The following is a 27,976-nucleotide window of genomic DNA, read 5'->3' as shown; positions in this document are numbered from 1 at the left end:
TTTTTGATATTTTCTTTTAATTCATTTTCTTCTCTTTTTCAACTTTTCTTGTCTAAGAATATTTGAAATATAGTTTTGATGGGTACACTATGCTTGGCTGGCATGTTTTCCTCCAGTACCAGAAAGTTCAATCTCACTGTCTATTAGCCTGTAAGGTTTCTGTTGAGCAGAATGTAGTCAAGGGAGATAGTACACTGTTTATGTATTATTTGCTTTCTTTTTCTCTTTCAGCTTTGAGAATCTTCTATGTTTTCCTTTTTAATTTAGGTAAACAAATTTCATGTAATTCAAATATACAAATTTGGGAACATAGTGATACTTCTCACACTATCCTCCTTCCTCTCTTAATCGTTCATCCCTTCCAGTTGTTTTGAATAGCTTGAGAATAATTGGGATTAGTTCTTTTTTTTTTTTTTTTTGACAGGTAGAGTGACAGACAGTGTGAGAGAGACAGAGAGAAAGGTCTTCCCTCTGTTGGTTCATTCCCCTAATGGCTGCTATGGCCAGTGCTGCGCAGATCCAAAGCCAGTAGCCAGGTGCCTCTCCCTGGCCTCCCATGAAGGTGTAGGGACCCAAGCACCCCGGCCATCCTCCACTGCCCTCCTGGGCCACATCAGAGAGCTGGACTGGAAGAGGAGCAACCGGGACTAGAACCCAGAGCCCATATGGGATGCCGGCGCCACAGGCAGAGGATTAACCAAGTGAGCCACGGCGCCAGCCCTGGGATTAGTTCATCTTTAAAAGTCTGGTAGGATTTAGCAGTGAGGCTATCCAGTCCTGGGCTTTTCTTTGTTGGGGGAGTATTTATTATTGATTAAATCTCTGCCCTGGTTATTGGTCTGTTTAGATTTTCTGTCTTCATGGCTCACTTTTTGTAGATTATATGTGCCCAGGATCTATCCATTGCTTCTAGATTTTCCAATTTGTTGGCATAAAGCTGTTTATATTAATATCTCATGATTCTTTTTATTTATTTGGCTTCTGTTGTTATATCTGCTTTTCCATTTCTGATTTATTAATTAGGATTGTCTTCCTCTCTTTCCTGTTAGTTGGTTTAATAGTCTATCAATTTTTAATTTTTTTTTTTTCAGAAAAACAGCTCTGGGGCTAGCACTGTGGCATAGTGGGTAAAGCTGCTATCTGCAGTACTGGCACTGCTATGGGCACTGGTTAGAGTCCCAACTACTCCACTTCCTATCCAGCTTTCTGATAACATGCCTGGGGAAGCAGCAGAGGATGGTGCATGTGCTTGGGCCCCTGCAACCACATGGGAGATCCATAAGAATCTCCCGGACCTGACTCCCTACCCTCCATACCAGCCCGGCTCCAGACATTGCAGCATTTTGAGGAATGAACAAATGGATGGAAGAACTTTCTCTCTCACTTTCCCTTTCTATCTCTGTATCTCTGCCTTTCAAATAAACGAATAAATCTTTTTTTTAAAAAAAAACCAGCTCTTCATTTCATTGATCTTCTGTATTTTTTGCTTCAATTTTTTTATTCTCTAATTTTAATTATTTCTTTCCTCCTACTAATTTTGGATTTGGTTTGTTATTTTTCTAGGTCCTTCAGATGCATTGATAGCTCATTTATTGGGCGCCTTTCCATTTTCTTGACGTAGGCACGAATTGCTGTAAACATCCTTCTAAACACTGCTTTTCCTGTAACCCATCAGTTTTTATGTGTTATATTGCCCTCTGCTTTCATCTCTACAAAGTTTTTGATTTCACTTTTGGCTTCTTCCATGACCCGCTGTTCATTCAGGAGCATGTTTTTCAGTCTCCATGTGTTTGGATATTTTCTAGAGATTCTTTAGTTCTTAATTTCCAGCCACATTCCATTGTGGTCTCAAAAGTAGCAAGATCTGATTTCAATTTTTTTTAAATTTACAGAGACTTGTTGCATATCCTCATATATGATCTATCCTAGAGAAAGTGTATTCCGCAACTGTGTGATAAAAGAATGTGTGCTCTGCAACGGTGTGATGAAAGCTTCTATAGATATCAGTTAGGTCCATTTGTTCCATAGTGTCAATTAATTCTTGTTGATTTGTTGATTTTCTGTCTGGTTGATCTGGCCACTGATCAAAGTGGAGGTGTTGAAGTCCCTCATTGCAATTGTTTTGGAGGCTATGTCTCTCTTTAGATCTTTGAACATTTGTTTTAAATAGCCAGGCGACCTGGCATTGGGCGAATATACATTTACCATAGTCACATTTTCCTGTTGAATTGATTCCCTTAATCAATACATAATGCCCTTCTTTGTCTCTTTTAACAGCTTTTGTGTTAAAGTCTACTTTGCCTGATATCAGGATGGCTAAATCTGCTCCTTTTGCTTTCACATAGCATGAAATATTTTTGGATCCTTTCACTTTTAGTAAGTATATTTTATTGGTGAGGTGTGTTTCTTGTAGGAAGCAAATAGATGAGCCTTCTTTTTAATCCATTCAGCTTGTCTGTATCTTTTAATTGGAAAATTTAAGCCACGTATATTCAAATATTATTGATAAGTAACAACTTGGCCCTGCCATTTTTCCATAAATATTCCTGTTGTTTGCTTTGGGTTTCCTTTGTACTTTTACTAAGACCCCTACAGTCATGGGGTGCAGAGGATCTGTTCTGCCCTGTTTGCCTGTCCCATGCACAGAGAGAGCAATTATGTTCACAGAGCAAACTGTGTGTCCTCGTCCTTGGCAGTTTAAGTCCTGGAGTCCATGCAATGTTGAGATGCTATAGGTACCTCACAGTCCTATGTGGGTGCCCAGCCCCGTGTCAACCATCCCTGTGAATCTCAAAGTCAGTGGAGTTAAATCCCCAGATGACATGTGTGCACAAGAGCTACTGGTATTTAAATTGTGCTACCTCCCCACTGGTTACTGGGTACCCTTGTTAGGGGATGCCGTGAAAGTAATGTTTTTTTTTTTTTTTCTCTCAGTCAGTTGGGTACCCTGACCCCTGTTAGGGCCCCAGTCTGGACTCAGAGACAGTGTGTTCTTCAAGTCTCTCCCTCTGGCAATATCACCAATAGCACAGACTGCTGCAGTCAGCTCACTTCACTTCCCAAGGCTGGCATATCCTCTGGCTCTCAGCTGGGGGGATCCAGTATTGCACCTGCAGTTGTTGCTGTGCTTCCACTATTTCCACACTGATCCATGGCATCCCTCTTCTTTCTGTAGAATTTCCACTTCTGTTTTTCTCCAACTCTCCTCTGGAATGCACATCCTCCACTTTTTTCTGCTACTTTCCCCTCGTCTAAAGTAGTATGTCTTTACCTATTCAGCCATCCTAGAATCCCTTCTATGTTTTCTTAAATATTTATTTATTTAGTAAGTTAGTTATTTAAATGCAGAGAGATTGAGAGAGATTGAGAGAGAGGTAGAGAGAGAGAGAGAGAGAGATCTTCCATCTGCTGATTCACTTTCCACGTGTTCCATATGGATCTTCCACGTGGGTGGAAGAACCCAAGTATTTGGTTAACTATCTGCCATCTCCTAGGCACATTAATAGGAAGCTCCTTTGGAAGCTGAGGTGAAATTCATTCCTGGGCACTCTGATATGGGATGTCTGCATCTCAGGCAGTAAGTTAACCACTGTGCCACAGCATGTGCCTCCTGTCTTTATCTTGAGAAGTTGTTTATGTGCCTTGGGTCAGACCTGTATCAGTTGAATCTGACTGCTGAACTTTGAGCTTCCTGTACCTAGATAGTTGTAGCTTTCCCTAGGTTTGGGAAATGTTATCTTATTATTTATTTTTTTTAAGATTTATTTATTTATTTGAAAGTCACAGTTACACAGAGAGAGGAGAGACAGAGGTCTTCCATCCAATGGTTCACTCCCCAGTTGGCCACAACAGCTGAACTGTGCTAATCCAAAGCCAGGAGCCACAAGCTTCTTCCAGGTCTCCCTTGCAGGTGCAAGGGCCCAAGGATTTGGGCCATCTTCTATTGCTTTCCAAGGCCATAGCAGAGAGCTGGATTGGAAGAGGAGTAGCTGGATCTCGAACTGGTGCCCATATGGGATGCTGGTGCTTCAGGCCAGAGCGTTAACTTGCTGTGACACAGCGCCGGCCCCCTCTTATTATTTCTTTAAATGTGCTTACCTCCATTTTGCCATTTTCAACTCCCCCTAAATCCCAATGATATTTTCTTCTTTTATGCTGTCCCAAAGTTCTCATTTTCTCCACTCTTTTTTTTTCTCCCTGCCCCCGCAATGGTGTATGGTTTTTTTTTTTTTTTTAAGATTTTATTTATTTATTTATTTGAGAGGTAGAGTTACAGACAATGCGAGGGAGAGACAGAAAGAAAAGTCTTCCAGCTGCTGGTTAACTCCCCAAATGGCCTCAATGGCTGGAGATGTGTTTATCCAAAGCCAGGATCCAGGAGCTTCTTCTGGGTCTCCCACGTGGGTGCAGGGGCCCAAGCACTTGGGCCATCTTCTACTGCTTTCCCAGGCCATAACAGAGATTGGAAGAGGAACAGCCGGGACTAGAACCGGCGCCCATATGGGATGCCGATGCCGCAGGCAGAGGATTAACCTGCTGCACCACAGCGCCAGCCCTGCAATGACCTGGTTTCTAATGACCTGGTTTCAGGCTCATTTATTTCTTCTGTTTCTCTATTCTGCTATTAAGGGCTATTATCATATTTTAAATTTTACTTAGTGTACTTTTCAATTGATAAATTTGATTTTTAAACAATTATTTCTTTCTGGCATGTCTCCCTATTAGAATATTAAATCATTTCTCTGCTTCTTTCTGTCTCTACAAGCTTGTGATGAAGGTGGAGTATGAGGAGTAAGGTAGTTCTGACTGCTTAGCTTTGGAAGATCCAAACAGTTCACATGTATGGACCTTCGGCCAAGTGCTGTGGGGCTATGTCAAACTCTTAATTCATCACAGTGGACTTGGAACTAGGATTCAAGTCTAACAACCAGGCTTAATTCCCTCTCCCTCTTGCAAGCGGAAAAGTGTCTCTTGTCACAAATTGCTCCTTGGAGCTGGAGAAAGGATGACACAGGGGACTTTTTCCTTCCTGCTTTCTTCAATGCAAATTGTCTTATTATTATAAAAAAAAAAAAGCAGGCATTGTGGTCTCTCCCCTGCTTCTGGGTTTCTGCAGTTATTTTGAAGGTGCCTTCATCTTTGAAAAGCTGCATAAGTTGCTGTCTCTGTGGGGAGGTAGTCAATAGAGCATCTTACTTAGATGCCATCTTGCCCTACCTCCCAGACTCCTTGATTTTCAATATACTTTGTGATCCAAGAACATACCAAATAGAAATATTCCTCTACTACTGGAACGAGGTAATAAAAATTTTTGATACAGATAACAGAGATGTTAGTTCTAGCCTTCAAAAATATTTGATATATTTATTTTTGATGACTATGAACAGGTAGTATTATTTACCACTCACTCATATTTTTTTAAATGATTTTAAAACAATGAAGCAAATGGCTAGCATATGTTGAACTTGCTCTTTGCCAGGCATTATTCCCATTAATATGTACATATTCAATCATTTAATACTCAGTAATCTTAAGAAGTAGGGATTCTTGTGCCTCATGTTACAGATAAGGAGATTGAAACACAGAAGCATTGAGTGACTTGTTTCTACTTGCTGGGCTGTTCTCTGGGTAGCTTTAGATTAACCTAGTTCTCTTCCTTTTCTCATAGTTCTCAAGAATGACTAGAATATGCTGGAAATGCATTATCCTGAGATAAGGGAGTTCCCATGAGAAATAGGTTATTGTTCACTACATTAGCCCAGTGTGTTTGTGTGACACAGGGGGTTACAATGCAGGATGGGCTGCTTTCTGTGGTCCTTCTGCTGGGATCTAGGTGAGCATCTGCAGATGGGCTTCCACTCACACCGGGAAGCTTTCCTGACTCATCATCAGTCCTAGGCTTCTGTTTGTAAGTAATAAACCTACTTCATGTAACTTGTGTGTGTGGCATTCTGTCTTAATGGACTCAGACAAGTTGGTAACCAGAGTATCACAGCCTTCCTCCACAGTATTTATGCAGCTTCTGAGTGGAGGAGCTGAGACTTCAACACATGTTGGACAAGTGATTTGAGTCTCTAAAATGAGAATGATTAATACTCCTCATGTTATAGCATCATTAGGTGAAGGCTGAATGAATGAATATTTGTAAATATCTGGCAAAGAACACGTTCTCCCCTAACTATTAGTATTATGAAAAAATGCTTATTAGAAGAAAAGTATCACTGACTTTGATATATTATTGCCCATTCTTAGTCATCAAAAGGAAATAATAATATATATCATACACTCTGCCTTACTATTTATATTAATTTATACATACAAAGGATTTTCTTACTTGTAAGATATTACCTCAACTATTTTTACTCTTGAATCTGTTTCCAACCCCATTAGGGGCACAGTAAGTCATATATGAATGAATAATTTGTACATTAAAGAAAAATTGGAAAAGAGTAAGAATAATGAGGCAAAAAAATCCACTCTTCCTTTTCTAAAGCTTCAGTGAGTACTGTTTTAGTTTTTATTTTCCAACATTTCCTGAGTTTTTGTTTTCATATATTTTAGAATCATAATATATCTCCTTAATTCATTTAATATTATATTGTAGTAGTAGTGCTATGATCTATAATATTTCCCACATTATTTTAATAAGTCAATGAATTTTGCAAGGTTTTTATTGGAGGCTATAAAGTATATAATTAAATTAATGGTATATTCTAGCATGGACCTCCTATTTAATAAAGATATAAATGAATAAAATGCAATTGTACACAGTTTATATCTATGGAGAGGGATCTGTTAGAGAAGGATTCAATGACTATTTACAGTGCCTAAGGCTGTAAGTTTTCAAATATGCCTTAGTATGATATTTCCTAGATTCAGTCTTTTAAATAATATCAGCAATTATTTAAAGTGACTATTGTTTTGTTGGCAAATAATCAGCAGAAAACATATTTCCAATATCACTTGTTTATTATCAAATTCTTGTGTTTCTTACCAGAAGTTCATGAGTTTCCTATTCACCTAAGGGCTTGTGGATGGCAGGTGGAAATTGAGTAAATGCTCAAGCCAGTATTAATGGGATACAAATGGCTTCAAAACAAGGCTTCTATTAACATGTATTCTGATTTCCTTGCAAATCTGTGTTTTTCTCTTCAAACATATGCATATCTGAAATTCAAATTGAATGCTTCTTACCTCATTCTCTCTGCTGTACCTCTAATGAGGTGGAAAAATGTACATTAATGATGGAAAGTTATTTAGTGCTGAACAGAGTTAATTGCTTCTAATCACTGCTTACATCCATCTGGTTTTATGGTAGACAACAAACCTCTTCATTGGGCTTGCTCATTAGACATATTGTAAATCACAGAGATGCACTGGCATCTTGCATATTGTGCTTCTATTAGTGAGGCTGCATTTTCATATAGCCCTAATGGCAGACATTGGGATACAGATCAACTTGCCCATATTCCGTTAGAACCACAGGGAGTCCTGGTGAACTGGCCTCCCCAGGCTCACTTGGAAGGCAATGGAAATCTACTGCCTATCAAATTGGATGAAAAGCTGTGGGAGACCAGCCAGAGACTGGAATAGCATGGTGCCTTCACCATAAAATTGGAGATGAGGTGATAACATTGGCAGTTGTCTCTTTTTTTTTCTTTTTCCCTCAGAAGCTTGGGTTTAAAGCTTTCTTCTACTACTAGTGTTTAGCAGACTAAACAGGGATGAAATTTTAATCATGTGTCTAACACTAATAGCTTCTTAAGGCTCAAAGATTTAAGTAATATTTTATCCACATTTTAGAAATTGCAAAAGTAAAACATGAGCACATGAGTTATGGCAGTGAAAACCATTATTATAACATAGTTACATGTGAACTAGAACTGAATAGGGTATTGGAACAATTAAGATATTGGTTGATATCTATTGATAGTAAGGGATTTAGGAAATTACTATGAGAAATGTGACCTTCAAATTCTGTGATAATCTAGAAAATTTGACAGGATATTACAATTACCATAATGTATTTCATTGTAAGTGGTTTTATGAGTCAAACACGGAAAAATAACTAAATCTTAAAGAGAAAGGAAGGAAAGGTGAAAGGAAGGAAGGAAGGAAGAAAGGAAGGAAGGGAGGGAGGGAGAGAGGGAGGAAGGGAAGAAGGGAGGGATAGACGGAGGGAGGGAGGGGAGGAGGAAGGAAGGGTGGGTGCTTGCCTATTTGATTCTTTTGTTTAAGTGTTAATGTATTAGAGGGAGGTAACAAAAGCACAAAAAGCACAAAAGCACAAAATTCAAAGTTGAGTAGTAACATAAATTTTATTGGGTAATATATACTATTTTTTTTAAGTGAAATAAATGAGGTCCTCAAAGATTAAATGAAATATCCTAGACAAGTTTTGGCAGTTGCAGGATTAGAGCACAGATTGCTGCTTTGGTAGATATCCACTAATCTGTAATGTATCTCACCAATTCCAGTGTACATAATTTGCTCTCTGCCTCCACATTCTCAATTATTATACTATATTTAGGTAAGAAAATAACAAAAAAGCTCTTGTTAGCTTTTTTGTTGCTGTTGGAAAAATGGCTTAGAAAATATATTATATGGTAATTATATATTCAGTTCAATCTTCATTTGTAGAACTCTGTAATACTGGAAAATATTCTGAATCATCAAAGAAAGAATGTTTAGTTTGAAGCTATACCCATTAAATGCACTTGGAAAGGCCTGGTCAGAAGCCATTTCCTCTTCTCACCGACTACCCACTTCCGTTCACTAGGGAAGTCCAGCTGGGGCTGAGCTCTCAGCCCACACGGTCCCTGCACAACCCAGGGGATCCCAGCCAGGGTGCTGCCCATATCCCCACTGCACAGCATGGTTCCAGCATAGTTGCTGGCTTCCTTGGGAGGAGGATGCTGGGGGCCCACCCAAGGCTCTGGAGTGGCCTAAGAATGGCGGGTCCCCCTGGCCCAGCTGGATACGGATGCTGACTCTGTTGCCTCCCCTTCCTTTCTCTTCCCCCATTGCACTATCTCTGCCTGTTGTTGACTTTTTAACAATTTATCCCAAATAAGAAAAAACAAACAAACAAACAACAACAAAAAAAAAAAACCGTAGAACTTGGGCCATCTTCTGCTGCTTTTCCCAGGCCATTACCAGGGAGCTGGATTGGAAGTGAAGCAGACAGGCCTTGAACTGGTGCCCACATGAAATGGCCGCATTATAAGCAGTGGCTTTGTGTGCTAAGCCACCACATTGGCCCCTGGATTAGTTTTTATTCCCCTCATTTTTGTTGAGAATTATTCACAATATATACATATGAATTATATGACATATTATATAAATCCACATATCTAAAGAATTAAATCACTAAGGGATGTTTTTGTTGTGAATTATGCCCTTTTCCTTTTTAGTATTTGTAATAATACTTCAATATATTTTCCTTATAATTCATCACTTTACTAATGATTTGATTTGATTTTACAATGGAAACAAGATTTTTAAAACTGTTTTGGCAGTATCTTTTCCTTTATTTCACATCTTTAGCTTTCAACATTAGAGTAAGGCCAGTATGAGCTCGTTTGATTGGTTGAGTATTAAATGAAGAGTAGCCATTATTTCCATTGCTTTAATTATGCCATCCTCACACCATGATGGACCTTGCTCCATTTCCCTCTGGTTAGACCTGACAGACTATAACTGACCTAATTGATACCAGATGACAGCTCAAATAAGCCTTAATAAAGAAGTAATCACACTAATCTAATGAGCAAGCTGTTATGGTATTAGCTTATAGGAAGCTGTTTCTTGAACTATTCATTTTTTCTTATTCTCTATAAACACTGTTTCCAATATCCTTTACTGTTATTCTAGATTCAGAGGTATAACATGGATCATAGGGGAAACATGAGTGCCATTTTACTGTTCTGTGTTCTACTAAGTATGATTGACATACTTTTTTCAATTTTTAAATACAGAAATTTCAAACATATTTCTGTGGTGTCGGTAGTTACATTCAGTTTTTCATCTCTAATCTTATTGATTTGGGTCTTCTTTCCCCTTTTTTTGGTTAGTTGGGCCAATGGGGTGTCAATTTTGTTTAGTTTTTCAAAAAACCAGCTCCTTGTTTGGCTGATTTTTTGTAATTATTTTTTGGATTCAATTTTGTTGATTTCTTCTCTAATTTTAATTATTTCTTTTCTCCTACTAGTTTCGGGTTTGGTTTGCTGTAGTTTGTGTAGATCTTTGAGATGCACTGATAGCTCATTTATTTGTGCCTTTCCAATTTCTTGATGTAGGCACCTATTACTATAAACTTTCCTCTTAACACTTTTGCTGTATCCCATACATTTTGATAGGTTGTGTTGTTATCTTCATTTGCTTGCAGAAAGTTATTGGTTTCTCTTTTGATTTCTTCTATGACCCACTGTTCATTCAGGAGCATGTTTTTCAGTCTCCATGTGCTCTAGAGATTCCTGAGTTGCTGATTTCCATCTCTATTCCATTGTGGTCTGAGAAGATGCATGGTATGATTTTGATTCTTTTGAATTTGCTGAGGCTTACTTTATGGCCTGGTATATGGTCAATCCTAGAGAAAGTTCCATTCACTGCTGAGAAAGATGTATATTCTGCAACCATAGGATGAAAAGTTCTGTAGATATATGTTAGGTCCATTTGATCTATAGTGTTGGTTAAATCTGTTTCCTTGTTGATTTTTTTGGCTGGTTGATCTGTCCATGCTGAAAGTGGAGTATTAAAGTCCCCAATACTATTGTATTGGAGTATAAGTGTCCCTTTAAATCCTTTAACATATCTTTTAAATAGCCAGGTGCCCTGTAATTAGGTGCATATACATTTGTAATAGTTACATCTTCCAGCCAGCGCCGCGGCTCACTAGGCTAATCCTCCGCCTTGCGGCGCCGGCACACCAGGTTCTAGTCCCAGTCGGGGCACCGATTCTATCCCGGTTGCCCCTCTTCCAGGCCAGCTCTCTGCTGTGGCCAGGGAGTGCAGTGGAGGATGGCCCAAGTGCTTGGGCCCTGCACCCCATGGGAGACCAGGAGAAGCACCTGGCTCCTGCCTTCAGATCAGCACAATGCGCCAGCCGCGGTGGCCATTGGAGGGTGAACCAACGGCAAAAGGAAGATCTTTCTCTGTGTCTCTCTCTCACTATCCACTCTGCCTGTCAAAAATAAAAAAAAAATAGTTACATCTTCCTGTTGAATTGATTCCTTAATCATTATATAGTGCCCTTCTTTTTCTCTTTTAACAGTTTTTGTGTTAAAGTATATTTTGTCTGATATTAAGATGGATACGCCAGCTCTTTGGTTTCTGTTGGCATGGAATATCTTTTTCCAACCTTTCACTTTCAGTCTGCATGCACCTTTGTTGGAAAGATGGGTTTTTTTGTAAGTGGCAAATAGATGGGTTTTGTTTTTTAATCCATTCAGCCAGTCTGCGTCTTTTAACTAGAGAGTTGAGGCCATTTACATTCAGTATGACTATTAATAAGTAATGACTGCCCTGCCATTTTTCCTAAGATATTTCTAAAATATAGTTTGAACTTCCTGTGATCTTTTACGGATTTTCTTCCTTTACCTTTTTTCATATAGATGACCATGATTCTGTGTTTCTGTGTGTAACACATCTTTAAGCATCTTTTGCAGGGCTGGATGAGTGGTGACAAATTCTTTCAATTTCTGTTTGTTATGAAAGGCCTTTATTTCAGTTTCATTCACAGAGGAGAGCTCTGCAGAATATAATATTCTGGGATGACAGTTTCTTTTCTTTTAGGACTTGGGCTATATCTCTCCATTCTCTCATAGCCTACAGGGTTTCTGCTGAGAATTCTGCTGTGAGTCTAATTGGAGATCCTCTGAAAGTATTCTGGTGCACATTTTAGAATCTTGTCTTTATGTTTCAGTGTGGTGAGTTTGATTACAGTGTGTCAAGGCAAGGATCTTTTCTGGTCATGTCTATTGGGAGTTCTGTGTCTTCCTGTACTTGGACATCTCTTTCTTTCTCCAAACCTAGGAAGTTTCTCCTAGTATTTTACTAAAAAGGCCTTGTAACCCTTTCTCTCTCTCCTTGCTTTCAGGAACTCCTAGAACCCCAATTTTTTTTAATAGTACCCTGTATATTCCCAACAGTAGTTTTAGATTTCTAATTTCCTCTTCTTATCTTTGGTTTTACTGTCTAGTTTCCTGTGCTGTCTTCTAAGTCTGATAATCTCTCTTCTGCCTCACTGATTCTATTTTCAAGGCTTTCTACTGCATTTTTATTTGTTGTATTGAACTATTCATTTCATTTTGATTCTTCCTTAATATTTCAATTTTATGAGAGAGATTTTCTTTCATGTCCTGCATAGACTTCAGTAGTTTGTGTGTTTACTTTTGATTACTTCTATGTAATCTTACTATCATTTTTTTCAGTTCCATTTCTTGTGTTTCTTCTATTTCATCATCTTCATATTCTAGTATTGAGATGTCATGTTTTTAGGGAGCATCACCTTGCCTTCCTTATTCTTGTTTCTTGGATTGTTGCATTTGTTGTTCGGCATCTGTGGAGATACTCTTGGTTTCTTCTTTTTTATTTTTTTTTCCACTGTAGCAGCTTTTATTGTTGTACCATGACTCTGTAGATAAGTGGTCTATCTGCTTTCTGTGTATCTTTAGAGGTTTCTAGTGGGTGTGGCCAGAGAGCTGTGTTCAGTTCTCCATGGTTAAGGGCATACCTAAGGTGACACACTCAGGTTTTGCATGTTGAATCCTCTCTCTCTCTCTCTCTCTCTCTCTCTCTCTCTCTTTTTTAATCAGAAAGGAAGTATATTCTGCTTAGCTGGGCTCTTCTCCTCTATTCCTCTTTGGAGACCAGTGCTTGAGTGCTAGCCCCATTGGGTATAATATTCGTCTGCTCTGTCCCAAGAACTACACAAAGGATCTATGTAGTCCTCAGTATAAATTCAGATTCCCCAGCCATGTCTCTCACCATGTAACCAGGAACCCTCAAACTTGTGGCGTCTCCCACTGAAACTGCTCAAAGTCCCAGCCACATGGTAAGTTCTCCCACACACCCTCAGTTTTCTTTTTTTTCCCACAGTGCTGGTTCAGAAGCTTCACACAGTCACAATCTCCTAGGCCCTGTTATTTCTCCCCATCAGAGTCAGGAGTCTCCACTCGGCTGATTGCTAGGCACAGATATGAGCTGGCACAGCTGTTACGTATATCCAAAATGGCACCCGCTCTATCGGCTTGTACGACTTTGTGAGTTGATCTGAGAGAAACATGTTTGTACTGTCCTTTTTTTTTTCTCTCCTCTAGTTTGGCTGATACACTTTCTCCAGATGGGTCATCAAACCTCATTCCCTCTAGGTTCATCTAGCCATTTTTTTTGCCAGTGGCTCGGGCTACTGCTGTCTTGTCTCACCACTCTTTCCAGTGCTGGTGCATAGGCTCCCAGCTGTTAGAGTCCCAAGCCATGGGTGTCCACGCCCTCCACTTAGGTCCACTATGCCCCTCTAATTTTGGTAGAGTTTCCTCTGCCACTTTTTCCCTAACTCTTCCCTGAGACTACACTATCTCCACTTTTTTTTTAATCTCCATTTTTTATGCTATCTTCTCCTGTGCTAGAGCAGTAAGCTCCCTCCCTACTCTACCATCTTGGAAGCTACCTCTATTTTTTACTTTAGTCATCAGTTGATGAACATCTAAGTTGGCTCCATAACAGTTACTGTGAATTAAGCTGCTATAAATGAGTACAGGTATCTCTGTATATTCTGATTTCATTTATTTTTGGTGTATTCTCAGGAGTGTGATAGCTGGTTCCTATGGTAGATCAATTTTTAGTTTTCTGAGGAATCTTCATGCTGTCTTCCATAATGGTTATACCAACTTACATTCTCACCAATAGTGTATTAGGGTACCTTTTACTCTACATCCTTTCTAGCATATGTTATTGATTTTTGGATGATAGCTTTTTTTAAAGGGATGAGGTGATATCTCATTGTGGTTTTTATTTGCATTTCCCTGATGGCTAGTAATCCTGAGCAATTTTCATGTGTCTGTTGGCCATCAGTATTTCTTCTTTTGTAAAATGTTTATTCATATACTTTGCACATTTCCTAACTGAATTGTTTGTTTTGTTGTTGCATTTCTTGGACTCCTTATATATTCTGAATATTAATCCTTAATCAGATGCATAGTTTACAAATGTTTTCTCCCATTCTGTAGGTTGCCTCTTCACTTTCTTGTTTCCTTTACTGTGCAGAAGCTTCTTAGCTTCATGTAATCCGATTTGTCTATTTTGTTTTCATTGCCTGTGCTTCTGCTGTTTTATTCAAGAAGTCGTGGCCTAAGCCAATGTCTTGCAGCATTTTCCCTATGTTTTTCTCTGGTAAGTTAATCATTTCAGATCTCAGGTTTAGATGCTTGTTCCATTGAGTTGATTTTTGTATAGGGTGTGAGGTAAGGGTTTTGTTTCAAATTTATGCATATGGAAATTCAGTTTTCCCAAAACCATTTGTTGAAGAATCTGCCCATTCTCCAGGGAGTAATTTTAGTTCATTTGTTAATTAGTTGATTATAGGTGTTTGGATTAATTTCTGGGGTTTCTATTCTGTTATAGTGGTCTATATGTCTCTCTTTGTGGTGTTACCAGACTCTTCACATTTTAACTTCTTGGTAATGTCATAAAATTTGGTATTGTGATGCCTCTGGCTTTGTTTTTATGGTTTAAGTTTGCTTTGGCTAGTCCTAGAAATCATGAATCTGAAATTTTGTGTAAATTATTACATCTCTGCTTTACCAATTGTATTTGTTCTTCATTTCATCCTAATTTTTAAGAATTAGTTTTTAACTCCCACTATACAAATATTACATGTTGTTTTTGTAACTCTGTCCTTCTGTAAAATAGCTAGTGTAAACTGTTTAACATTTATTCTCCTATTATCAGTTTGTAGAAACCTCTGTGTGTGTGTGTGTGTGTAGGTTAATTTTACTTGCCTTTTAAAACAGAAATGAGATAAATGAGATCACTTTTTAGACAAACCCTGGCATTTATACTTGATTGTAACATTTACCATGGTCAATAAATGCAAATCTAAATTACTGTTTTTAAATAGGTACAGGAAAGTTAATATTATGTATAAATATTTTTGCAAGTAGTCTCTTTTTTGATCTTCAACTTGTTTCCAGGTTTTGTTATTTTAAATAATTTTACAACAAAATTTTAACAATTATATCTTTGTATACTCATGCCCTTATTTATGTAACTAGATTCTTTAGACTGAGAATGCTGGATCCAAGGATATGCATATGTAATATCTTAATAGATATTTCCAAATTGCTTTTTGTTTTGATTTCTAAGATGGTAGATCTGACCATGTGAATGTTGCCTTGGTTCTAAGAAAGCCCTAGGATTGGAAATTGCATGAAAGTGCTTTATTTGGGATGTTTTCCCAGGAAACTGAAATGAGGGGGACTTTGATTCAGTCTGTTTCAAGTCTAATATCTCTGGGTTACATGCTGACTGTTCTGTCGGCTCCAGATATTGTGCCCCATGGTCCAGTGAGAATATGTAGAATTTTCACCCCAAACCATGCTAAAACCATTGTGGCTAAGCAACTGTGACATGGTACATTGTCAACAAATGCTACATATGTTGAATGGAAACTTATTCAATATTTCTTCTATTGTTACTTCAAAGATTTAATGAATTGTCATTTTGTTTCATTGATGTTTATTAAACTATTTCTCATGGAGCCACTCTGTGTCAGACATTGCAATAAAGAAGCAAAACAAAACTCTACCTCACATGGAGTTCATAGTGTAAGGGCAGAAATGAATTTAAATAATCACAGTAATGGTTGATGAATTATAAACAAATAAGTGCACTAAATATGACTCCATGATTCTGCATAAGTATCAGATTGGAAAAAATGCTTGACTTGGATTAGAGATATCTGAAAAGTACTGGCTAAGAAAGTGACAGAGAGAGATTTGAGGGTGAGCAGAAGCCTACCATGTGACAGTGGTGGGTAAAGAAATGAGTCTTCCAGACAGACAAAGCAGTGTTGTACAAAATGACCATGGTGTAGAATGCCAGCGTGGGTAGAATTTTGAGAGTGAGAGGAGGAATAGGAGAAAATCATGCTGGGATCAGCTGATCAATGTCAACTTCAGTGGTGATCAATCCTGTTGCTAGTATGTACCTTTGATATTAAGTGATGAAAATGGCATTTTATCCCTGTGATCTTGCGCTCTATAACCCACAACCCTAGACTAAACATGGACAAAACATCAGTCAGATCCAAATCAAGAGACAGTATACACAATACCTATTTCTCAAAACTCTCACAACCAAGGAAAGGCTGTCATAGCTAAAAGTAGCAAAAGGAGAAATGGTGATGGTATCATGGACAGGCTCCTGGAAGAGAAAATAACAATAGGTAAAAATTAAGGAAATGTGAGTAAAGAATGGCCTTCAGTTAATGTTAATGTATTAATATTAGTTCATTAATAATAAAGATGGACCATGCTAGTATAAGATATTAACAATAAGGGAAACTGGATGTGGGCTAAATGGGAACTGTGTACTGTCTGCAATTTTCACTAAATACAAACCATCCTTATAAATAATTTTATTTTTAAAATAATGCTGGAGAGACTAGTTGGGAATTGGACCTTGTAGGGCCTCACAGGCCTTGTTTATAGATTTGGTCTTTTTTCTGGCACATTAGAAGAACTGTACTCCTTTTTTGCTTGTTTTTTTTTTTCTTTTTTTAAATTTTATTTAAGGAATACAAACATCATGCACCTCTTACATACAAATTTAGGAACACAATGACTCCCCCACACCCCCCCTTCCTCCTGCCCATACGTCTACACCTCTTCCTCCTCCCTCCCCCATTCCCATTCTTATTTTTACAAAGATCTATTTTCAGTCGACTTTATACTCATAAGATTAACCCTACACTAAGTAGAGAGTTCAACAATTAGTATGAAGAAAATGCAAAATACACGAGCAAACAAACAAAAAACATTATTCCTCAACAGTCAAGACAAGTGCTGTTCAAGTACTCTTTTAAACAGATGTATCTGTTACTTTGTTTAAATTTGCATTGCAAATGTCAATACAGGAAATCCAATTTTAAGTCTCTTTTACTCTTTTTTTTAAAGATTTATTTATTTATTTGAAAGTCAGAGTTACACAGAGAGGGAAAGAAGGCAGACAGAGGTCTTCCATCCACTGGTTTACTCCCCAGTTGGCAGCGGTGGCCGGAGCTGTGCTGATTTGAAGCCAGGAGCTTTCTCCGGGTTTCCCACGCAGGTGTAGTGTCCCAGGGTCTTGGGCTGTCTTCTACTGCTTTCCCAGGCCATAGCAGAGAGCCGGATCAGAAGTGGAGCAGCTGGGACTCAAACTGGCATCCATATGAGATGCCAGCACTGCAGGTGGCAGCTTTACCAGCTGTGCCACAGCATTGTCCCCTCTTTTTTACTCTTAGCAAGAGCTTATGATAACTTGAACTAGGATCAAGGCATTAGAGAGAGCATGAAATAAAGAGTTATCAATATTGTGAATAAAATTCACAGTGTTCTCTGGATGCCTTGACAGCATCAGAAATAATGGGCTTGAAAAGAAAGGGAACACATTTATTCTCATTTCTGCCACTGGGCTGGCTCACATTTCTGGTCTACATGACTTAATGGGTTTAATGGAAGAAGCTTGAATGGGACCTGGAGTCTTATTCCCTGGACTTCCAACTTGCTGTATTCCTGCAAGTGGATTATTAAACCTCCTACATGCAATGCCGTCTAATCATCTGTATTTTTTTTTCTCCATTCATGAATTACTTACTAACCACCTAGTATGTGTCAGGGTTTGTGATAGATGTTAGTGATTTAGAGATGTAGTGGAGATTTCATGAGATGATTTAATTGCTCTCCAGGATGCTGAATAAAGCTATTATATGAGGTACCTTTTACACCCATGGCCACCTGGATACCACCTCATTCCTACCTCATTTTCTCCTAAAGCATCTCACCTCTCCCTTACCCACTCTTCTACTTGATATAAATGTAAGTGTATTCCTATATATCCTATTTAGTTTCAGTCATGTGTGCTGAGCACACACATGGCCAAAAGAATACTTTTGTTCCCTTTAAAGCAAAATTCAGTAGACATGGTTACATAAAGAATAGGGGAAGGTTACAGCCTGCTGCCTTGTGAATCATCTCTGAAGGAAGGAAGGGTTAAGTCTGTCAATCACAGATGCATCCTCTCACCACATGAGAAGCTAATGCCCTTAGTGGTGTTGCTAACAAAATCAGAGACAAATAAAATAATGGCCAAGGACCCAAATCAAACCTAACTCTTGTCTCAATTGTTCGTTCCTATATATAAATTTACAAGAGATATTTATACCTTAGGGCATAAGATATTTATACCTTAGGGTTTCTTTATGAGCCTACCTTATGTTTTCACTCAAAATGAAAATTCACTTATCATTTCATTGAGCAAAACTTTTGTTGAGGGGCTGGATTCCCTCTCCTGACTAAAATATGATTCTTCTTCTTTGGACAGTTTAGTCTAATGGGAGAGGAGGAGACAAATGAATCAACAAATTATAACAGTAAAGTTCAGATGTTGGTTAAATAAAACAAGTTAATTACTTGTTCACAGTCTACCTGGAACTTGTTACTCATTCTTTCTGAGACTCAAGTTTCATTTTTATAAAAATCATGACTACAGTATTACCTTAGAAAAAACTCTTGAAGATCCAATGCTATAATCTCTTGTGGTGTGTGGATCGTTGTTAACCATTAATAAATGTTGTCTGAGGTTGGTTTGCTCATTGTTTTTATGGTGGCTCTTATCAGAGGGTATGAGAGTCTTGAACAGAATGCCCTGAGGACACTTAGAGGATGTGACCAATTGAGCAAGGCAAGGGCTTCCAAGGACAGCCTCACAGTGCTAAGTGTTGAGAGCTGAAAAGAAACAAACAGAAAGGGAAGCAGAGTTTCTTGAGCTCCTTAAATATTCTGGACATTAATCCTTTATCAGATGCATAGTTTGCAAATATTTCCTCCCTTTCTATTGATTGCCTTTTCACTTTGTTAGTTGTTCCATTTATTATGCAGAAGTTTTTTAGGTTGATCTAATCCCACTTGTCTATTTTTGCTTTTATTGGATGTGCTTCTGGGGTCTTATTTAAGAAGTTGATGCCTAAGCTAATATCTTGCAATATTTCCCATATGTTTTCATTCCAGTAATTTGATGGTTTTGGGTCTTAGGTTTATATCACTGATCCATTTTGAGTTGATTTTTGTATAGGGTATAAGGTAGTGAATTAAGCCAGTCCCAAAGAGACAAATATCATTTGTTTTCCCTGATTGGTGACAACTAACGGAGCACCAAAGGGGAAACCTGTTGAAGTGAAATGGACACTATAAGAAACAATGACCTGATCAGTTCTTGTCCTGACTCTAGATGTACAAGATAATACTTTATCCTTTTTAGTATTTTTTGTTGTTGTTGTTGTTCTAGTACTAATGGTTGAACTCTGTAATTAACACACAATTATTCTTAGGTGTTTAAATTTTAACTGAAAAGTGATCCCTGTTAAACATAAGAGTGGAAAAAGAGAGGGAGGAGATGTACAATTTGGGACATGCTCAATCGGACTTGCCCCAAATGATGGAGTTAGAAATGTGCCAGGGGATTCCAATTGAATCCCATCAAGGGGGCATGTACCAATGCCATCTCACTAGTCCAAGCAATCAATTTCAGTTCACAATTGATCACACTGATAGGTCTAAGAGTCAAAGGGATCACACAAACAAGACTAGTGTCTGCTAATACTAACTGATAGAATCAAAAAGGGAGAGAACGATCCAACATGGGAAGCGGGATACACAGCAGACTCATAGAATGGCAGATGTCCTAAACAACACTCTAGCCTCAGAATCAGCCCTTAAGGCATTCGGATCTGGCTGAAGAGACCATGAGAGTATTGTAGGCATGGAAAGCCAAGATACCATGGAACAAAAAAAAGAAGAAGACCTAAATGAAAGATCTCTGTGAGTGAGATCCCAGTGGAAAGAATGGGGCCATCAAAGAAGGAGGTACCTTTCTCTGAAGGGAGGAGAGAACTTCCACTTTGACTATGACCCTGTTGGAATAAGATCAAAGTCAGCGAACTCTAAAGGCTTCCATAGCCTTGGCAACTTATGACTAGAGCCTAGGGATATTACTGACGCCATGAACAGGAGTGTCAAATTGTTAAGTCAGCAACAGGAGTCACTGTGTACTTACATCTCATGTGTGATCTGTCCTTAATGTGTTGTCTAATGTGCAGTGATGCTATAACTAGTACTGAAACAGTATTTTTACACTTTGTGTTTCTGTGTGGGTACAAACTGATGAAATCTTTACTAATTATATACTGAATTGATCTTCTGTATATAAATATAACGGGAAATGGGAAAAAAAACCCTGGTGTTAAATTGGAAATGGCATAGAAAATTAATTAATTTTTAAAAAAATATTATGTAGGATCTCTGTCTTTAATGTGCTGTACACTGTTATTTAATGCTATAACTAGTACTCCAACAGTATTTTTTTCACTTTGTGTTGCTATATGGGGGCAAACTGTTGAAATCTTTACCTAATATATACTAAACTGATCATCTGTATATAAAGAGAACTGAAAATGAATCTTGATGTGAATGGAAGGGGAGAGGGGGCAGGAAAGGGGAGGGTTGCGGGTGAGAGGGAAGTTATGGGAGGGGGGAAGCCATTGTAACCCATAAGCTATACTTTGGAAATTTATATTCATTAAATAAAAGTTTAATAAATGAAAAAAAATAAGGTAGGGGTCTTATTTCAAACTTCTGTATATGGAAATCCAATTTTTCCAACACAATTTATTGAAAGGGCTGTCCATTCTCCAGGGAATGCTTTTAGTTCATTTGTCAAACCTAATTGGTTGTATATGTATAGATTAATTTCTAGAGTTTTTATTCTGTTGTGTTGGCCCACATGTCCAATTTTATGCCAGAACCAATCTGTTTTGATTATAACAGTCCTGTAGTATGACTTGAAATCTGGTATTATGATGCCTTCAGCTTTAGTTTTTTATGGGTAAAGTTTGATTTGGTTATTAGGGGTCTTTGTTTTTCCATATGAATTTTAGGATTGTTTGTTTTAGGTCTCTGAAGAATATGTTTGGAATTTTGATTGGTAAGCAGATTATGATATACATATATATGTATATACATTTAAAATACATATATGTTAAATACAAAGATAATAGATATATTTAACCAGTAAGTGAATATTTGTGATAACAAGAATTTATTGTTGATTTTTCAGGTATGACAATGCTATTATGACTGTATTTTTTAATAGACTGTCTCTCTTTTTTTTAAGGTTTATTTATTTATCTGACAGTCAGAGTTACACAGAGAGAGAAGAGGTAGAGAGAGAGAGGTCTTCCATCCGTTGGCTCACCCCCTAATTGGCCACAACGGCTGGAGCTGCACCGATTTGAAGCCAGGATCCAAGAGCTTCCTCCAGGTCTCCCATGCAGGCGCAGGGGTCCAAGGACTTGGGCCATCTTCCACTTTCTCCCCAGGCCATAGCAGAGAGCCGAACCAGAAGTGGAGCAGCTGGGACTAGAACCAATGCCCATAATGGATGCCAGTGCCTCAGGCCAGGGTGTTAACCCACTGTGTCACAGTGCAGGTCCCAGATTGACTCTCTTTTAAAGATTCATTTTAAAATTATCTTTAGGTGAAATAATGACGTCTGAGGTTTATTTGATCATAACCCATTTGGATCAGACTACTGTTGTGGGTATAGATAAAGCAAGACTAGAAGTACTATGTGTTGGTAATTGCTTAAGCTAGGACAGGGTACATGGTATAAGTAATTGTTCTCTGCCTTTGTATATATTGGAAAGTTTCCATAATAAATAGTAATCATACACTTGAAATTTTTCCTTCATGTCTAAAACAGCTATTTCACTTTCCACAGCTGTCCTTAAATATGTTTTCTATTTCTAAAATTGTTCCATGATACATTGAAACATTAATGCCCTTCATAACAACCTGGGTTTTTTCTGTTAATATGCATAACATTGTCAAAAGCTTATAAAGTTTCATCTGCATGTCAAAAATAATACTTAGTTGGATTTCAAATTTATATAGAATGTCCCTGGCAAACTGAGGAATAGAATCCAGTTCTCAAAAAAAATTAATTCTTTAGATTCTTGGTCAAGCTCTCTATCCATTGGTTTAGGCTACTATTGAATTGTTAGCCAAATGATTCCTATGAACCCACAAATCCTTTAGGCTTCTGGCATATCGTCTGAAATGAGAATTTGTTCTTGAGGATAACATCTGTTAGAGAGACTTTTGTATAATATTTGACAGCTCCAAGATTCTTTGAATGCTTGACAACTGCCATGGGGATATAACTGAACTAGCATGAGAACAATCAGCACTGGATTCAGTCATGCTCTGTTAGTCTCACTATGAATTATTATTATGTTTTTTACAAGGAAGTCACTGTCACAAAATGAGAAGGAACATGGATTAATATACTAGTTCTGCCACTGAAACATTTGTGACCAAGGCAAGCTTTTTGTCCTTTTTGATCTTCATCTGTAAAATGGTTATAACACCTACCCCATAAGGTTGATGGTGAGACTTAAATGAGAAAATGTATATTATGTATGTGGTATCGTGTCTGTCTGTTATGTGTCTAAGCCATCATCACCTGGCCTTAGCCAGTGTTAGTTAAGTTCCTTTACTTTTTTTTTTATTTGTATGCCAATGCCTTGATATCACTTTGGATAAATTGGGTTTAATTTCTTCTCTTTCTCTACAACTTCCTTGAGAAAAGAAAGTTTAGCACCCAAATATGTATATTTGGAATGGTTTTACTATTATGAATTAAGGCAACTTTCATAAGAAAATAGTTTTTGAAAGTCAAATCCTTTTTGTTTTTCTCTAGAATCTATCTAATCAACTCTATTAATTTAGTTATGGGAATATCTTTTGTAACCTATTTATCTTGAAGGTGTCATATTCCAGTCTTTTTTAAAAAGAAGAAATGCCTTGTTGTTGATCTCAGAACTACTTCCCAAGTTTGTCCTGTATGGTGAGATTATCAAACTTACTCTTCTAGAATTAAATAGTAAATAGCATAGGTTTTGCAAGCCAAGGCCTCTTTTGTAGCTACTCAACTCTACTATTGTTGACTGAAAACAACTGTAGAAAATACATAAACACACATATGCATGGCTGGGTTCCAATCTAGCTGTATTCATAAAAGTAGATAGCTGACTTGTGGGGGACATAGTTTGCTGACAACCGGTGAATGAAGTTTAGATGGAACTACCTATTCTCTATTGTAGGTTAGGCATGTGATCCAGAACTGGGTAAGGGTGCTTTATCCATCTGAAAACTCATGGCCACTTGATGTAAGCTGAACCAATTAGAATTATGCCTAAGAGTTTTGGTGTTACTGTTAAGAAAACACACTCTCTTTTACTGGGTTACTAACTTGGTAGATATATCCTTAAGGTTTCCAGTGGGAATTTTCTAACTTGAGAAATCTGTCATCTTGTCAGAATGAGGACATCTACCTAATGTTGGAGACAATACAAAATAACACAGAACTGAGAAATAGAACAAGAACTGAGATCAATTTTGTCATCAATACTCAGCTGTTTTATTTCAAGATTTTTCCAGGAAAGATAGCACTGCAAGATCAACAGATGATTTTATTATTTGTGTCAGGTGACAATTTCTTTAAAATCTTTCCAGCTAAAATTATTGTATTTTGCTGAGATAATTGAGGCTGTTATTATATGTATTTATTTATATCTCTCTGTATCTATCTAGATTTTATCCACAATTGTTAACTTTTTTAAAAGATTTATTTATTTATTTGAAAGGCAGAGTTACACAGAGGGAGAAGGAGAGGCAGAGAGGGAGAGGTCTTCCATCTGTTGGTTCACTCCGCAATTGGCCACAACGGCTGGAGCTGCGCCAATCTGAAGCCAGGAGCCAAGAGCTTCTTCCAGGTCTCCCATGTGGGTGCAGGGGCCCAAGGACTTGGGCCATCATCTACTGCTTTCCCAGGCCATAGCAGAGAGCTGGATCAGAAGTGGAGCAGTCAGGTCTCGAACCTGTGCCCATATGGAATGCTGGCATTTCAGCCACAGCACCTGCCCCACAATTATTAATTTTTTAGAAATGTTTTTATCATTTTGGGGTGGGGAACCTTTGTCCTGCCAGGGGCCATTTGGATATTAATAACATTTATGGGCCATGCTAAATTATTAACTTAAAAATTAGTCTTCTATATAGATTTGTCAAATTGCAGATCCTACTCGTGGTTGCCTTAGCAGCACAAGATCAAATGATTTTGCATACCTTATATGGCCCATGGTCCAAAGGTTCTCCACCCATGGGTCAATCACTTGTCCTTTGGCCCATTTTCAAGAGTATCAGTGGCTTTCTAATGGTATCTATGCCCTCTTTGCCTTTTCATATTCTCTAAAATTATGTCAACCATAATTCTAGTATGGATGACTATCAAGGATTATACTTCTATACTTAATTGACCAAGAAAGAGAACTACAGTTGGGTACTTTCCATCCACTACAAATTCAACTCATTGTCATTTTTTTATTAGTACAAACAATAGAAAAAATTTAGATGAAATTTTGTTGTTTTTGCTGAACTATTTACAAAATTTTGCTATAAGTTTACTAACGGTCATTATTGCAAATAGCCCTATGGGACTTGTTGCAGTTACTGGATAGATATCATTAAAGATACATTCTCTACTTCATGCATGTCCTTTTAATGAGAGTCCATGAGAATTTTTTCAAATCTCAGTACCAGGAATGTCAGCGTCTTTCCCCCAAATCAACTGAGTAGTTTGAAAATAAATCTTACAAACATCATTAATTGTGTAGCTTTCCTCTTTGAATAAATTACCAAGGTACTCAGGGTTCAGTTTCACATCTATTATGAATAGAGGATCTTATGGCCTACAATTTTGTGAACAGCCCTTTGGTCACCTTTTCCCCCAGCCATTATTTTTCCTTAATCTAAATTATCCACTACAGGTAGTGTTGTGGGACAGTATGTAAATATCTACTTGAAGTCTCCTTGTTTCTTAGTTCCTGGAGAAATGCAAGCCATGAAGGGAGAAAGGGGCAATGAAAAGACAGTGGGAGACACAGGAAGCCTACATTTTTTAGCCAACAGCTTAGCTGAGTGGCTTGCCTGGACTGCCATGAAATGTCTTTTCTGGTGTAGAAACCATGCGCATGCTCAGATTGCTTCTAAACACTTGCTGACTCTTGAAGAGATCCTATCTCTTAGGGGACATAAGCCCTGGAGTTGAGAGCACCCATGGGATTTGTACTTCTGTAACTCTGGTGTTCTTTGTGGGGCTTTACCAGATGGAAAACTTGTACCTCAGAGCCAGTGAGGTGGTGAGCTAACAAGCTTTATCGACAGATGGAGGACCCCAAGTGTGAATGAAAACAGCTTCAGCTTGAAAGGAAAAAAAAAGTCTAAATCCAATCAATGCAAGCAAGTACCCATATAAAACCAGTTATCCAAAGGGGTTGATATGGTGGCTACCTCAGTGATATTTACCTGTACAGCATTTTGATAATGCTTCTGAATAGCTTATACTAGCTTTAGAAAGAATGATGTTCTCCTGTTTTAACTGTGAGTTTAATGTACTATGAATAGTTCCTTTTTTGTTTATTGTTAATAGGGTAGTTATTAATAATTTTGGTAAAAACAGAACTGTAGGCTAACAATTTCACCACACATTGTTTGGAAAACCTTACTAATATCGCAGTACTCTGAATGTAAAGATGAAAGTGTATGATAATTGGATCACATAGATAGATCATAATATACTTATTCTGGAACAGAAATGAAGTCATAAAATGCTTATCTACAAGTTTATTGAAAACTTCTGACCCTTTGAATTTTTCCCATTTTTAGAAATAGTACTATTTATACAAAGAGGATACCTCAACTATGTGACTTTTTACATATTATCAAAGAATTAGTCTACATTGATCTTATTTACTAGAGCTATACAGATTTTATAAAGCATGTTTTCTTTAGTTAAGATTTTAAAATAATTTCCTCACTGCAAACACAAATAATTAACAAATTTATATATTTTTACTGTTAGTAACTAAGCCTCCATTTGCTTTTAGTCTAAAAATGACAAACATTTTGCATTTCATCAGCAACAATTTCTTCTTGGATTTTGAAGTTCCATAAAAAATTTCACAAAAGCATTTGTTAAAAAGTGTTTGTCTTAGAGACTCTAACCTCTGAATGTGAATAAGCTTCAGATGAAAACCATGAAATTCCACCTAAATTTAAAAGGACCTCTATTTCTAATTGAAATAATTTGCAAAATACAATTTATGAAAAAAGACACTTTCCTCTCAGGTGCAGAACAATCTAAATTTCATTTTTTAAATAAAGTTTTAAATTCTGAAGAAATTTTCATAACTCCGAGGACAAATTCTATTTGAAAAAAATTAAACTTGAAGAAAATTTGTGATTTAATTAAAATCTTAATTTGTATCGTTGTTGGTAGTAACACCAGGAGGTCTTTAATAACTCAGATGTCTTCCGTTAAAACTGCAATAAAGTCTTCAAAGTTGGGGGCCGGCGCTGGCCTGGGGCATTGGCATCCCATATGAGCACCGGTTCTAGTCCTGGCTGCTCCTCTTCCAATTCAGCTCTTTGCTGTGACCTGGGATAGCAGTAGAAGATGGCCCAAGTCCTTGGGCCCCTGCACCCGCGTGGAGACCCAGGGAGGCTCCTGGCTCCTGGCTTTGGATCGGCACAGCTCCGGCCATTGCAACCATCTGGGGAGTGAACCAATGAATGTAAGACCTCTCTCTCTTTCTTGCTCTTGCTCTTTCTCTGCCTCTCCTCTCTCTGTGTAACTCTTTCAAATAAAATAAATATTAAAAAAATAAAGTCTTCAAAGTTGATTTTCCTATCTAATTTCCTTTACAACATTTCCATCCTGACACTGAGAACATCAAATCCACACAGTCAGGTTGTGAAGCATGGCCCAGGCAGAGCCATCTCTCGGGTGCAGATAGCTGGACAGCCAGGGGACCTGACTGCGTAGGCAGCAACACGGCTTTGATCACAATGGTGCATGATTTGTCATCTGTCCGATCTAACAATGCTGTATGCTAAGTACTGTTGGCAGGAAGATGGGAAAACTGTCTCTTTTAGGGGACTCTGGCTGACTCTTTCCTAAAACCAGACAAACTTTCCAAGGTCTTCATATAGAATACCTGTATCTCCCTGCCTAGTATTTCCCCTCTCTTAGAATGCATGCAGCATTCTTTATGAAAGGAATGGCTATTAGCATATCCCAGTGACCTGAAATAATGAGCTATCAGGGACTAAACTGGCAAATGTAAAATGTATTTTGTTTATAGTCAAAATAGCCAGGTACCAAGGGACATCTGGTCGGGAATGGAAGTTAACAGAATTAAGTTCTGGCAATTAAAGTCAAGTTACAAGGATGGTGAGCTGAACTGTAGGCTGAAAACAGTCACACACAGCTGCTCTCCCACACAATCATCTGTACGCATAGTTAGCTGCTGGATTTAGTCAGCTTGAAGTGATGAGGACACAGTTGTGGAATTTCCATTTTCAGAATAGGGTACATGTATTTGAGTGTGTTCATGCTTGCTTTTATCTGCCTTTTTCTTGACCACAGTCTATAATTTCTTTTTCTTTTTATTAAAAAAACAACCTTCAGCTTTATTGAGGTATGATATATACCACAAAATCCATTCATTCTAAGCATAGAATTCAACAATTGAAACACAGATACCTGTCATCTGTTACTTAAATAGGGTATCTCCATTTTTAACATTGCTTGATAATACATT

The sequence above is a fragment of the Lepus europaeus genome, chromosome 8 (assembly GCF_033115175.1).
Source record: "Lepus europaeus isolate LE1 chromosome 8, mLepTim1.pri, whole genome shotgun sequence".
NCBI lineage: Eukaryota > Metazoa > Chordata > Mammalia > Lagomorpha > Leporidae > Lepus > Lepus europaeus.
The sequence above is the reverse complement of the archived record's forward strand: the minus strand, read 5'-3'. Positions refer to the sequence as shown.